At 38.4% G+C, this 15,167-nt stretch overlaps 1 non-coding gene across 1 annotated transcript; it reads right to left on the bottom strand.

Moving 5' to 3' along the window:
• Positions 1–13,569: 13,569 nt before the first annotated feature.
• LOC119543574 lies at positions 13,570–13,677 on the bottom strand. Its single transcript, XR_005218640.1, has one exon. It is a non-coding gene; the product is annotated as a U6 spliceosomal RNA (small nuclear RNA).
• Between the last annotated feature and the right edge of the window lie 1,490 nt (positions 13,678–15,167).

Raw genomic sequence — 15,167 nt, 5'->3', positions numbered from 1 at the left:
GGGTGGGCCTTGATCAGTGGAGCTATATAAGTGAGCTGACAGGCAGAGGGATCTCAGTGCAGCTGTGAGTGATGTTTTGAAGAGGAGCTACAGCCAAGAGGGACACTTTGAAGAAAGCACAGGAGCTGCAGATGAGAGACAGTTTGAAGACGGCCGTTTAAAGCAGACTCTTGCTCCAGAGAAGCTAAGAGAAGACAAAGGCCCCAAGAGCAACTAAGAGTGACATTTTTGAGGAACTGCAGCCTAGAGAGGAACGTCCTGGGAGAAAGCCATTTTGAAACCAGAACTCTAGAGCAGATGCCAGCCACGTGCCTTCCCAGCTAACAGAGGTTTTCCGGATGCCATCGGCCATCCTTCAGTGAAGGTATCTGATTGTTGATGCGTTGCCTTGGACACTTTATGGCCTTAAGACTGTGACTGTGTAACCAAATAAACCCCCTTTTATAAAAGCCAATCTTTCTCTGGTATTTTGCATTCTGGCAGCATTAGCAAACTAGAACACTGACAATGCCACATGTTGGTGAAGATGTGGAGCAACTGGAACTTTCATACTGCTGTTGGGAATGGAAAATGGTACAACCACTGTAGAAAACAATTTATCAGTTTCTTATTAAGTTAAACATACACTCACCATAAAATCCAGCAATTGTACTCCTAGCTTACACTTACCCAAGATACATGAACACATATTTTTCCCACAAGGACTTGTACACAAATGTTCATAGCAGCTTTATTTATAATAGTTAAAAACTGGAAACAACCCAAATGTCTATCAGCAGGTGAATGAATATAAAAAGTATGATGTGTTCATATAATTGAATACTTCTCAATAAAGAAAATGAATGAACTATGGGTATATGCAAATTCAGAATACTAGCAAGCATGTTGTCATTTTTGAGTTCCTCATATGCTTTACATGTTTTCTATTAGAGTTATCTTTTTCTTATTTATTTGCTTGAGTCTGTTACATAGGCTAGATCTTTGCTACTCAGAGCGGCTTGTGGACCAACAGCACTGGCATTAACTGGAGCTTATTAAAAGCTCAGGTCCTGCCCCCAGACCTAATGAATCAGAATCAACCCTTTAACAAGATCTCCAGGTGTTTCATATATATCCTCAAGTTTGAGAAGCACTGGTATAGATATTTAGTCTCTTGTCAGATTTAAATACTGCAATTAGTTTTTTCTAATCTACCATATGTTACTTATGTGTTCTTCATGCTCTTCATTGGATAGAAATTCTTTTTTGACATAACATTCATCAAATAATTTAAAAGCTTTTTGTCTTTCCTGCTTTCTATTTGATAGATCAAGTTTTCGCTGCTGCTTTAGAAGCTTTACATTTTATTTTGGCTCTCATGGTTTTGCTTTTAACTTAATATGCATATTCATGTTATTTACCCCTTTTAATTTCTTAAATATATCATTATTTCAGGTCCTAACAGGACAAGTTGTTTAGTATACTGTTGAGGCCCTTTGTCTTCCATAACCCATTCCTCCACCATGTTGATATCCTTTGGGTTTTTAGTTCATAGTTTCATGAATATACCTTTTTTTTCTTCTACTTAATTCTAGCTTTTTTAAAAATGCAATTTTATTGAGATATATTCACATACCATACAATCATATGAAGTGTACAATCAATTGATCTCAGTATTATCATCTAGTTGTGCATTCATCTCCACAATCAATTTTTGAACATTTTCATTACTCCAAAAAATAAAAATAAAAATAATACAAATTAAAATAGAAGTAAAAAAAGAACACCCAAAACATCTCATACCCCTTCTCCCCCCATTATTCATTTACTTTTATCCCCATTTTTCTACTCATCTGTCCATACACTGGATAAAGGGAGTGTGAGCCACAAGGTTTTCACAATCACACAGTCACATTGTGTAAGCTATATAGTTATACAATTGTCTTCAAGAATCAAGGATACTGGGTTGCAGTTCAACAGTTTCGGTATTTCCTTTTAGCTTTTCTAATACACTAAAAACTAAAAAGGAATATCTTTATAATGCATAAGAATAACCTCCAGATTGACCTCTTGACTCCATTTGAAATCTCTCAGCCCCTGAAACTTTATTTTGTTTCATTTCTCTTCCCCTTTTTGGTCCAGAAGCCTTTCTCAATCCTATGATTCAGGGTCTGGGCTCATTCTCTGGTGTCATTTCCCACATTGCCAGGGAGATTTATGCCCCTGGGAATCATGTCCCATGTAGTGGGGAGGGCAGTGAGTTTACCTGCAGAGTTGGCTTAGAGAGAGAGGCCACATCTGAGCAACAAAAGATGTTCTCTGGAGGTGACACTTGGGCACAATTATAAATAGGTTTAACCTCTCCTTGGCAGTAACAAGCTTCATAAGGGCAAGCCCCAAGATCAAGGGCTCAGCCTACTAAACTTGTAGTCCCCAGTGCTTGCAAGAATATCAGGAATTCCCCAGGTGGGGAAGTTTAATATTACCACATTTTTCCCCAGTCCCTCAAGGGGGCTTTGCAAATACTTTTTATTCTCTGCCCAAATTATTCTGGGATGTATCAGAGCTTCATGCTAACCTGTACAAACCAACCATATCTCACCCCCTATAAGATTCCATATTTATACAAACATAATTATGGTGTTTGTATAAACTGACCATACAAGTTAAATTAAATAGTGTGTTACAGAACATATAGATTTTGCACTGAATAACCATCTCTTCCTTTGTTCTCAAATAGAAATTGAAGTTTTAAAACACAGTCAATATGACCCTTTGCCCTTCAGTCTGATTTACCTTAGTCCCAACAGAGTCCATTTCGTTCACATCTCTAGTTGAAGTCTGATCTCTTTTTCATTTTTTTTTAACAATTGCTGTATGGGGTACTGCTGACATTCATAGCTGCCAAACTCTGGCTCTGAGTCTCAGGTGTCACACAGATACCCAAAGTTACAGGAACCAACTAGGTTATACACAAACAGCTCAGCATCTCAGAATTTAGAAGTAACCATTACAACTCATGAATGGATGTGACTGCTATAAGAGCTTACAATCTAGGAAACTTTACAAGCCTGCTCCTGATAACCTATGCTCTCAGATTCAGTTTTCAGAGTTTGCTTATTATAGTTAGTCCATATTAGTGAGGCATTATAATGTCTGTCTTTTCAATTCTGGCTTATTTCACTCAGCATACTGTCCTCAAGATCCATTCACCTAATTGCATACCTCACAACTTCATACCTTCTTGCCGCTACTCAATATTCTACTGTGTGTATACACCACAATTCACTATTCCATTTATCAGTTGATATACTCTTAGGCTACCTCCATACATTGAAAATTGTGAATACTGCCACCATAAACACCAGTTTGCAAATGTCCATTCGTGTCCCTGCTCTCAGTTGCAGGACCATATGGCAATCCCATTCTTAGCTTCCTGTGGAATCACCACACTGCCTTCCAGATGGGTGGCACTATTCTACTTCCCCACCAACAATGAATAGGTACATCCCTCTCTCCATGTTTTCTCCAGCACCTGTATCCCTCTGTTTATTTTTTAAACAGTTTTATTCACACACCATACAGTTCATCCTAAGTAAACAATCAATAATTCCTGGTATAATCACAGTTATGCATTCATCACCACAATCTGTTTGAGGATATTTCCATTTCTTCTGCAAAGAAAGAGGAAGAAGAGGGAAAAAATGAAGAATAAAAAATAAAAGATAGAAGTAAAATAAAATAAAATAAAATACAATGAAAAGGACAGACAACAACACCACCACCAAGAATCCCATACCACTCCCTTATATCCCACTCTTACAGACATTTAGCTTTGGTATATTGCCTTTGTTACAATTAATGGAAGCGTCTTACGACATTATGTTAACTATAGACTCTAGTTTGCATTGATTGTATTTTTCCCCTGTACCATCCAATTTTCAACACCTTGCAATGTTGACATTCATTTGTTCTCTCTTATGTAAAAACATTCTTATTTTTGTACATTTAGTCACCATCATTGACCACTTCAGGTTTGGCTAAGTTATACAATCCCAGTCTTTATCTTCTATCTTTCCTTCTGGTGTCATACATGTCCCTAGCCTTCCTCTTTCAACTGTACTCACGCTCATCTTTGTTCAGAGTACTTGCAATATTGTGCTACTATCACACAGTAATAAGCTATTCATTTCTAGATCTATACAATCAATCCTGTTAAACCTTCTGTACTCCTTCAGTATCAGATGCCGATCTCTAACCTCTTTCTATATCCTGATAAACTGTGTTCTCAACTTTAACTCTCAACATTTGCTCATCAGTGTTAATTCATATTAGTTAGACCATACAGTATTTGTCCTTTTGTTTCTGGCTAATTTCACTCGATGTAATGTCTACTGTCTACCATTTTGCCTTTTGGATTTTATATGTCATATTTTATTTTATTTTTCTTTTCCTCTCTCTCTCTCTTTTTACCCTTACTGATAGTCTTCATTTCTATGCACTTCTCCAAACCTCTCTCTTCTCGCTTTTCCCATCTGCCTTTAGTGCTCCCTTTAGTATTTCTCGTAGAGCGGTATCTTGTTCACAAACTCTCTCTGTTTCTGTTTGTCTGAAAATATTTTAAACTCTCCCTTATTTTTGAAAGACAGTTTTGCTGGATAAAGAATTCTTGGTTGGTAGTTTTTATCTTTCAGTATCTTCAGTGTATCATACCACCACCTTCTCACCTCCATGGTTTCTACTGAGAAATCCACACATAGTCCTACTGAGTTTCCCTTGTATGTGATGGATCACTTTTTTTCTTGCTGCTTTCAGAATTCTTCTTTGTCTTTGACATTTGAAAATCTGATTATTAAGTGTCTTGGAGTAGGTCTATTTGAATCTTTTCTGTTTGCGGTACACTGTGCTTCTTGGATCTGTAATTTTATACTTTCATAACAGATAGGAAATTTTCAGTGATTATTTCCTCCACTATTCTTTCAGTCCCTTTTCCCTTCTCTTCTCCTTCATGCATGTATATTTATGCACTTCATGTTGTCCTTCAATTCCATTCTTTTCCCTATCTGTTCTTTTGTGTGTAGGATTTCAGATGTCCTGTCCTCCAGTTCATGAATCCTTTCTTCTGTCTCTTAAAATCTGCTGTTGTATGTCTCCACTGCATTTTTCATCTCTTCTACTTTGCCTTTCATTCCCATAATTTCTGCCACTTGCTTTTTCAAGCTTACGAATTCTTCTTTATGGTCATCTGGTGTCTTCTTCGTATCCTTCATCTCTTTCATCACATTTTCTTTCAGCTCATTGATTTGATTTAAAAGATTTGTTTGAACATCTTTATTTAGTTGTTTTGACTCCTGTATCTCACCTGAAGTGTAAGGTTGTTCCTTTACTGGGTTATATCTTCATTTTTCCTTGTGTGAATTGTAATTTTTTGTTGTCTAGGCATCTGGCTTCCTTGGTTACCCCAATCAGATTTTCCAAGATCAGGTGGGCCCAGGTCCCAGGAGGAGGATGTAATCAGTATCAAACTGAGGATAAGACCCAGCAGATTGTGAGACTTTCTTGTTAGGCCTCTAGACTGTGTGTTTCTCCTATCCTGCCCAGCAGGTGGTGCTTGTCAACCCATAGCTCCCCACTGGCATAAAGAGATAAGGTGCCTTTAATTCTCAGCAGACCCTGTCCCTGCAAGGGGCTGAGGGTGAATCAGAAGCCAAGCTTAAGCTGTTTCTGGTTTCTTTTTTTTTTTCTTTTTCCCCAGGCCCTGGGGTCTGAATTCTCTAAGGGAGGGCAGCCACTTGAGCTGGGCCCCCCCCCATTTTCTTAGGGAAGGTAAGCCTTTAGGGAATTATCTCCTTCACTTGACTTCTTCCTTTGTCTAACTATCTTAACTCCACCCTTGACTGGTTCAGTGCTGACAACTGTAAATGCTGAGGCTTTCTCTAATGAATTACTTAGAATGAGAGAAAAAAAGAAAAAAGAAAGAAATCCTCTTTTCCAAGACATCTCCAGCCCCCCAGCTTCATCAGTCGACCAGAGTTGGTACTGGGTTCTATGTGCTCCTTTCCTTGGAACACAGCCCTTTTTGAATATTCTGAGCTCAGCCAACTCCAAAAGCCTCTGCTTTTATTTATTTTTTAGTTCTTTTTCCCCATCAGCCCCGCTTCCTCTCTGCTGGGAAAGACCTCAAGTTTCCTTTCCTGCTTGCTCTGGGTTTATCTGTGCTCATAGCTTGTATTCAGTAGTTTGAATTTGTTAATTAAAACTGCAGTTGGAACTTGGTTGAGCTACCTTCCCTTGCTCCCAGCAGATATCACTTCTTTTTCCCACAGGGAAGTGTTCCAACTCAGCCCACCATGCTGGTGGGGGTGGGGTACCAATGCTGCAGTTTGAGGAGCTTTACATACAGTTCTATGCTGTGATCTCAGCCATTCCACCCATTCCAGACTGGTGTATGATGTGTGCCCAGTCACAGATATCACCCCAACAGTTGTTCCAGACTATTTTCTAGTTATTTCTGGCTATTTACTAATTGCTCTAGGGGACTAGTCAAATTCCACACCTCCCTATGCTGCTATCTTGCCCCCTATAGCTTTTTTCTTTTGAATAATAATACACTTTACCAAAATACTTACTCAATCTTACTTCCCAAATTTTCTTGTAGTGTTTTTTTGTTTGTTTGTTTCTCTTCTATTTGAGTACTTTTTTTCCAATAGTCTTTTCAGTATAGGTCTCTATATGGCAAACTGTCTAAGGCCTTCTATAACTGAGAATATTTTTATTATTCTGCACAGTTAAAAAACAATTCAACAAGATATAAAATTCTAGATTTAATGCTCTTTTCTTCCAACACTTTAAAGATATTACTCCATTGTTTCTTCCATCCTATGTTCTTTTGAGAAGGCTAATGTCAGCTTGATGCTTATTCCTTTATTAGTGATCTACTCTTTCACCTTTAAAATTCTCTTTGCTTTTTTATGTTCTTAAAATTCACTACAATATATTTAAGTGTGCATTTCTGCTTATCTGTTCTGTTTGGCCCTCTATGAACCCTTCCAAACTAAGGTCTTTCAGCCTTAATTCTGGCAAGTGTCTCCTCTTTGTTTCTTTAACTATTTTCTCCTCACCACTATTCTCTCCCCCTAGGGCTCCTATTTGGTCCTATTTCTAACCTCAATGTTGTTTGAATTTTCTTTTAATAAAGTTTAAACTCTTTATCCTTTCTGGCTACCTGCTAGGGAAGCTTGTTCTTTATGATTTCTCCTCTCTATGTGAAACAAGTGTTCCCTGTGTCAGCCATCTGTATGGAGAATAAATGGATGAGGGCTCAGTGTTCCAGGCTGAGGAATTTTCCTCTTATAGCCCAGAGTTTTATGCATGAATTTTTATTCTTGCAGTTTATCCTTTATATTTCCCCAGCCAATGGATATAGCTGCTACCAGGCTAGTCACAAAACAAAATTTATCTTCTTCCCCATCACAAAGTTTTCTAAAAATACAACTTGTTTTTGTAATTCCTTCAGCCCCATTTCTTTGTTTCTCCCAACCAAACTAGGTCCAGAGGGTCTCCTGCTTCTAGTTTGTATTCCTTATGCCCCTGTTGTGAGTGATTTGGGATTTGCACTCAAGGCATGCTCCTTGAAGCAGTGTATTTTGTTGATTCTTTGCATCAGCAGCTAGGTGCATCTTCTCTTTGCATCCTCCCAAATCCTGCTCAATCTTCACTTCCTACGGCACCCTTCTAACTATTTGTTCAGCTTTCTTCTAGCTTCATTGAAGACTTTTCATTCTCCTTGTTATTTTTTAGTAATTTCCAAGAGGAGAAAGGGAATGTCAACTTTATACTGCCATTTTCATACTGCCATTCTCATACAAGAACTTGTATAAACCTTCTTCAAAATTGTTGAATTTTCAGGTAGCATCACTTCTTTTAGGATGAGTTCCATTAGTCTGTTACATGAATGAAAATGGTTTCTTTTATATTTTATAAAAATATTCATATTCCTTCCTTGTTCCATTATTTCAGGTTTTGTCAAATATTATATTTACCCACAATCAGAGCCTTCTTAACTTTTAAGATTTTCATCATATTCTACCCTCCAGATTTTTATCTTTCTGTGTAAAGATCACTATTTTTTCTTAATCTGTTGTCATAAGTTAGCCCCTCATCTCTTACCTGGGCCATCTCTAACTTCATTATATCTTCGGGGAAAGAATCTAGGAATGAGTTCATTCCCCATACCATTGTTTCGTACAAAGTTACCTCTGAACTCTGGTCTGTAAGTATTCTAGTTTTCCTATACTGCCTCCCAGGACCAAGGAGCTGAGCCCTGCCCTCTAAAGACAGTGATAAAAAAAAAGAAACAAAGTCAGTCCTTGCCTTCTGGGATCTCCCAATCTAGGGTCTAGTTTGCAAAAGAGACCCTCCCACCCCCCACATACACACAACCACAAAAGACTTCAGAACACTTAATAAAGTAATGTGTCAAAAGCTGCAAAGTAGCATAATGAAATGCTAAGCAGCCACAGAGCAATAGAGTTGTCATTGATGGATCAAGTTAACAAGGGAAGTCTTCCTGTAAACAGGGAATTTCATGTAGAGCTTAGACAAACCAAGTTTCAAATCATTACTGTGCAATTTATTAGCTATATAATCTTGCGCAAAGTATTGTACCTAACCTTTGCAAATGCCAGTTAACTAGTTTGTAAAATGTAGATAATAATAACATTTGCCTGAAAGAGTTTTTGTAAAGGTTAACAGATGATACATGTAAAACTCTTAGCGCAATGTCTGGCACATGATTAGTGTTCAAGAAATCTTAACTATTATTAATTTTATTAGGAGAGAAATTTGAGTTAGTGGAAAGGAACTTTTCTGAAGTTTTGCATGAGCATGTCATGAATGAAAGGAAGGAGGGTACTTTCTATTTGGAAAGACATTATAAGGGGTGGGGGTGGGGCAGGGAGGAGGGAAGAAACACACCAAGAAATGAGTTAAGGCCAAATTGAGGAGTTTTGATTTGATAAGATGAACAAAATAGCCATTTCATAACAAGGGGACCCATGAAAAGAGCTTTTATGGATTGTTGATCTCTTACCAATGATGTCGTTAATTTAAAGAAGGGAAAGACTGGAGGCATGAAAGCTGGCTCAGAGTTTGTTGAAATAATCCATACATAACCAATGTGGTTCTAGACCAGGTTTAGGACTCAAAAGGTGGTAAAGAAGATTTAGTTTATGGGACCAAGCCAGATCCATGCCTTGCCTTGCCTTCTGGCTGGACGGCCTGGTATTGCCAGGAGGCCGTGGAGCTGGGTTACAGCTGAGTGAGATCCCTCAGGTTGCTTGTGGGCATGTGAGGACTATAGCCTCACTCCACACCTGGGTCCTTGTCCCCCACCCTGGGTATTCTGTGTTGCCAGTGAGGCTTAAGAAGCTTGTGTACAGTACATATGCATGCACAACCCAGAAGTTCAGGGTAGTTAACACCTCAAGGGACAAAACTTGAATAATGGGAATTTTTTTCCCTTCCTTCCCCTGGACAGACTGTTTGGGGATGCAGTTGCTTCGTATGGCCCCTCTGAAGACATCATTCTAGATGATGCAATCAAGTTTTCGTGAAGTTATGGCCAGCTGTGTAATGCATTCTCTTTTACTTGCTCTCTCTTTTCCTGCTTTGCTCTCCTTATCCTTCACTCTTGTGTCCCTGGGATTGCACTCCTCAATAAAATATTATCACATAAATTTTTGCTTCGGACTCTTATTTCTAGGGAAACTGGGACCTGAAAGAAAAGTAGAATCCAAGAGATAATAAGGTGGAGGAATGAGAAAAATTTGGTAATGGCTTAACCATGTATCACAAAGATCAGGGGAGAATTTCAAAAAAAATATCTCCATGTTTGTGGGTCTGGGAACTCGGGGATGGAGATGGAGTGAAGGTATTCTTCATAGTGGCGAGGAAACGGGGAAATAAGGTTTATGTTCTTTGAGGTAGTTTCTTCAACAATCATTTCCTCTTTTCCTCTCATTTGCATTTTATGACTCTGTTCAATTGACCTTGTGTCAGAAAAACCTCCATGTACCTTCTTAATACCCTTATCCATACACTGCCCTTTTACTGCTAATAACTAAAAAGTATGAAAGCAATGGTACACTTGCAGTCAGGATATAGCATGTGTGCCATTATGTTTTTGGTATATGATGATTTGCTTTAAGACACCATGTCTAGAAACTCTTTGCACTTAAAATCCTGGGTTCCTTATACATCCTCCTGTGCCATTGCCCACCGTGCACAACAAGCTGAGCTGCTTCTTGTTCCCACACCTGCTATAGACTCTGCCCCACTCTGCTTGGAAAGCCCTTTCCCCTTCTGCCCTTGTCAAGTGAGAAAGAACTCATGCGTCAAAACCCAGCTCAAATGTCGCCTTCTCTCCCAGGTAAGTTATTCACTCTTCCTATTTGTTCTGATAACACTTCTTCCAAACCTTTACTAAGTAAGGCCTGTGTCCCATTTTATAGTGGACACTTGTTTTAAATTTGATATTCACCGAAGTGAGTATCTCAAGACCACAGCTTGTTTACCTTCATAACTGCATCTCCTAATACCAAAACCTCTATACAGTAGGCACTCATAAAATGTTGGTGAATAAATACTCAAAGGATAAGTACAAATATAGAACATTGAAAATTCTGTGTTCTATGTTCCTATCCCTCCAAGGAATCTGCCTGGATTAATTCTTCCAGCTTCAGTCTTCACAGGCCTTCTCATCCTCAAGGATTGGTGTCCAGCTATTTGTGCTTCTGTCCTTGCCAACATCCCAACTACCCCATTAATTGAAAGGATCAGAATGTCCCCAGGAATGGTTTAAATAAATCATTTGTTCATCTTTTGGTTATTTACTGGGCATCCATCATGTGCCAGGTACTGTTTATTCTAGGTGGTAAACAATATCAGTTAACAACCTAAAGACCCCTACCATCATGATGCTTATATTTTAGTGGTTTAGTCTAAATATGGAACTGAGAAACAAATTGAAAATGGAAAAGTGGGCTTTTGCCTAAGATACTTGGGAAATTCAATTCAAATCTAGCTAGCTCTCTAATCTATCTAATTACTTATCTAAATTTGCTTTGTTTTTCCACTTTAATTTGGTACTGAGTTCTATCTGCATTTGGCTTTTTGTTGGCACATTCCCCAGCAACAAATAGAAACATACACAATACAACGTGTCCCTAGCACTCTTGCCATGCTGTAGATAGACACTTGTGCCTACCTACCTACGTATACTACACCTCAACAATTATTCAATATATAACTCACTTATCATACATTCACCCAATATCAGACTTCCCAAGATACAAGGTACACCCACCTTCCCCTCCACTAATACATATCCATTCAGAAATGTGTTCTAATGTGTGTGCATGAAGATGCACATGGGAACACACTTGCAGACTTCTGCTTTCCCTCCAAGGAGTGTCAGGAGCAGAATCTCTTTGAAAACTATCATGTACTTTTATTGGACCAATTTTTTAGATAAATTGGGCAAGCCTAGGGGAAAGTATCTTCTTTTAATTGCCACTACTCTCTCCCCATTCTGCACAAAGCAGGAACCTAAAGATAATTTGAGGCTGGGAACCATTTAAAGTAGTGCAGCAAATTTAGGGGGAAAATGAGGGATCTCTTTTGGTAAAGAACACTTTGGAAGAGAGAAACAGATTAAGGCAAAGGTGGCCATTCTGTGCAAATTGCAGCAGTCTTTTGGCCACTGACCTTTGACATTGCTCTGAATCCTAACATTTTAGAGAGCAAGGTGTTCATCTTCTTGTCTCCAAGCAGAACACTAACCTGTAATAGGATGCAGTGCATCTCATGTAAAGGTGAAGGGAAAAGGGAGCCAATATGTAAAGACCAACTTAAATATGCCAGACCTTTGATATATTTTATCCTATTAAAACCTTAAAACAATCCAAGTGGTAGCTAATGCTTTGCTCCATTTGCAAATAAGGAATCTAAAGTTCAAAGATGTTAGGTAATAGTGGTGAGATTTGAACTCAGGCCCAACCAACCAACTCATAGCTTATGCTCTTTTTTATTGCATGTTAGGACTGATCCACCATCAGGGAAGTTTAAGTTTTGGGATTTGCCTTTTTTTTTATTGTGAACTTTAACATATATACATAACAGTGATAACTTGCAAAGTACAATTTCACAAGTTATTAGCAAATTTCAAAGGATTTTATGGGTCACAGTTCCACAACTTCAGCCACTTCCATTATTGTGAAATGTAACATATATACAGAAAGATGTCAACTCTCCACGAACAGCTCAACAAGCAGTTATATAGGAAATTTCAAAAATTGTTATGGGTTACAGTTCCACAGTCTCAGTCCCCCCCCCCATTATGCATTACAAGGTATATACGGAAAGGTGAAGACCTTCAAGGGAAATTCAACAAGCAGCTATAGAGCAAATCCCAAAGGATGCTGTAGGCTTCAGTTCCACCATGTCATTTATCTCCTTCCAGCCCTTCCAACACCCCAGCATCCAAAATATATGTGTGTGTGTGTGTACATATATATATATATATATATATATATATATATATATATATAAAATTACATAAAGTTTCAGCATTCATAGATCTTTGTTAAATATTATCTTGTTTGTTGCTACCTCTTCCTCTTACTTAAATCTCTTTCTTCATATTCAGGGCTGTCTAGGCAATGAGCACCCTAACTTGTTCATATTAGAGGTGGTGTCAACAGTATGGGGAAGGGGGCTGCATCTAATTGTTGCTCTTATAAAGGCTGTTGCCTCTGGGTTTTAGGACTTGTCTGGAACACTCTGGTGGATTTAAGTTTATAAAAGATAAAACTTAGTGAGTGACTGCCCTCCCCACTATGCGGGGCTTGACTCCCAGGGGTGTAAATCCTGGCAACACAGGATGTGACTCCCGGGAATGAATCTAGACCCGGAATTGCAGGATTGAGAATATCTTCTTGACCAAAATGGGGAAGTGAAATGAAATGAAATAAAGCATCAATGGCTGAGAGATTTCAAATGGAGTCGAGAGGTCACTCTCTGGTGGACATTCTTACGCACTATGTAGGGTAACACTTTTTAGGATTTAATGTATTGGAATAACTAGAAGTAAATACCTGAAACTATCAAACTCCAGCCCAGTAGCCTTGACTCTTGAAGACGATTGTATAACAATGCAGCTTACAAGGGGTGACAGAGTGACTGTGAAAACCTTGTGGATCGCATTCTCTTTATCCAGTGTATGGATGGATGAATAGAAAACTGGGGACAAAAAGCTAAATGAAAAATAGGGTGGGATGGGAGGGATGATTTGGGTGTTCTTTTTTACTTTTATTTTTTATTCTTATTCTTTGTGGTGTAAGGAAAATGTTCAAAAATAGATTGGGGTGATAAATGCATAACTATATGACAGTACTACGAACAGTTGATTGTACACCATGGATGATTGTATGGTATGTGAATATATCTCAATAAAACAATTTAATTAAAAAAAAAACTTAGTGAGTGAATCTTTTACAGAATCTTAAATAGGGACCTAGGTATTTGGAAACTAAAACTATGGAACACTTCATGAATTTGTGTGTCATCCTTGCACAGGGGCCATGCTAATCTTCTCTGTATCGTTCCAATTTCTAGTATATGTGCTGCTGAAGTGAGCACTGCTTTTTTTTTTTTTTTTCATCAGCTGTGCAGGTGTGTTTTCCAAGTTAGGAGAAAGGTTATGGATACAGCTTATGTTCATGAAACAGAGACATTGGTCTGTAATAAGAGGGGTCTGCAACAAGATGGCCATATATTAGCAGCTGGTAAAACACTTTCACAGAGATTCTAATGATAACTTATATTTGTGAGTGGTGGTTTACAGTTTCTAAATGTTTAACTCATCCATTGAGTGCCTTTGATCTTCACACCACATCCTCCAAAGGATATGTAGTCCAAAACCATTTTATATTTATGGAAACCAAGGAGGAGCAGAGGAGGGATCAATATTTATTGAGGAAAGGACTCCAGCATATATATTTAATACCTACTAGGGGCCTGTCAAAGGCCTTGCATTTTCTTCCATATCATCTCTAGGAAGCATTATTTTACCCATTTTACAGATGAGGAAGATTTGAATTATATGATGAAACATTAAATTTTAGCATATTTCTAATAAGTTTAACTAATTGGCACCCGAGTCATCCCAGATGGATGAGTATTAATAAAGACTGGCCCTAAAGGCTACCACAAAGGGGGGTCATTTCATTCAGGAAATTATTTCTTCTGTATATCTCAGGCCCTGCCTCTGCAGCTTCATTGTATTTTCTCATGGTTTTTTATTTCCTCAGAAAGAATAAAGAATAGCTGCTGTTTGTCCTCTGAGTAATAACTCTTCAGAGATTTAAAACCCATAATGCTGTTGACAGTGGTGAGTTCCTATCATTTCATATTAGAGTGGACTTAACTGTAAGCATTCCTTAATAGAGGCCTAAAGCCACAATGTAAGTAAGACTTCGTTTCATCCTTCTGTACCCTGAAGACATATTTCACATGGGTCAAATAGCCTTGCAAAAAGCTACTGGCCTGCCCACCAATGATGAGTGTGGATCTGTGTTTGTGGTCAGGGAGGACAGAAGGCTCATGACCTTGTTTTCACCATCCTTTAAAACAACCTTCCTATCTTTCCCCTCCTAGCCTTCTTCCCCAGACTTAGGATCCTTTCTCTGTTTCTTTCCACACAACTAAGTTCATTCCTTTTTCACCACCCTTTCCTGCCACTCCTTGTAGAGCACATGAACAGAAACACAACACCCAGAATTTTGTGTGTCTTTCATTTTAATCCTTTTCTCCCTGATTTTCTTTTTCTCTTTTATTTCTTCACAAGCTCCAACACTTGCCTCTGGACCCGAGTAAAGAGCTTCTTGTTTCTGTCCTTGTCTCTCTTTGCCTGGGTCTGTGTCATGAATCTATCTCCCCTGTGGGACTAGAATCTCCTGGTGAGGAGGGAGTATAACTCTTCCTTCTGGATTTTCCCTCTAATCCTACACGTCTACTGAGTCTTTGTTTTTCAATCCTCCAAGTCAGTGGATTGTTTCCTAAATTCCTATTTAAGGTCTTGTTCTAATTTCAGATATGAAGTCAGCATTTGTCAAGAACAATTTTTCTTG

Source organism: Choloepus didactylus, chromosome 8 (genome assembly GCF_015220235.1).
Source record: "Choloepus didactylus isolate mChoDid1 chromosome 8, mChoDid1.pri, whole genome shotgun sequence".
In the NCBI taxonomy this organism is placed as follows: domain Eukaryota; kingdom Metazoa; phylum Chordata; class Mammalia; order Pilosa; family Megalonychidae; genus Choloepus; species Choloepus didactylus.
Note: the sequence above shows the minus strand (reverse complement) of the source record. Positions and strands in the feature narration are given on the sequence as shown.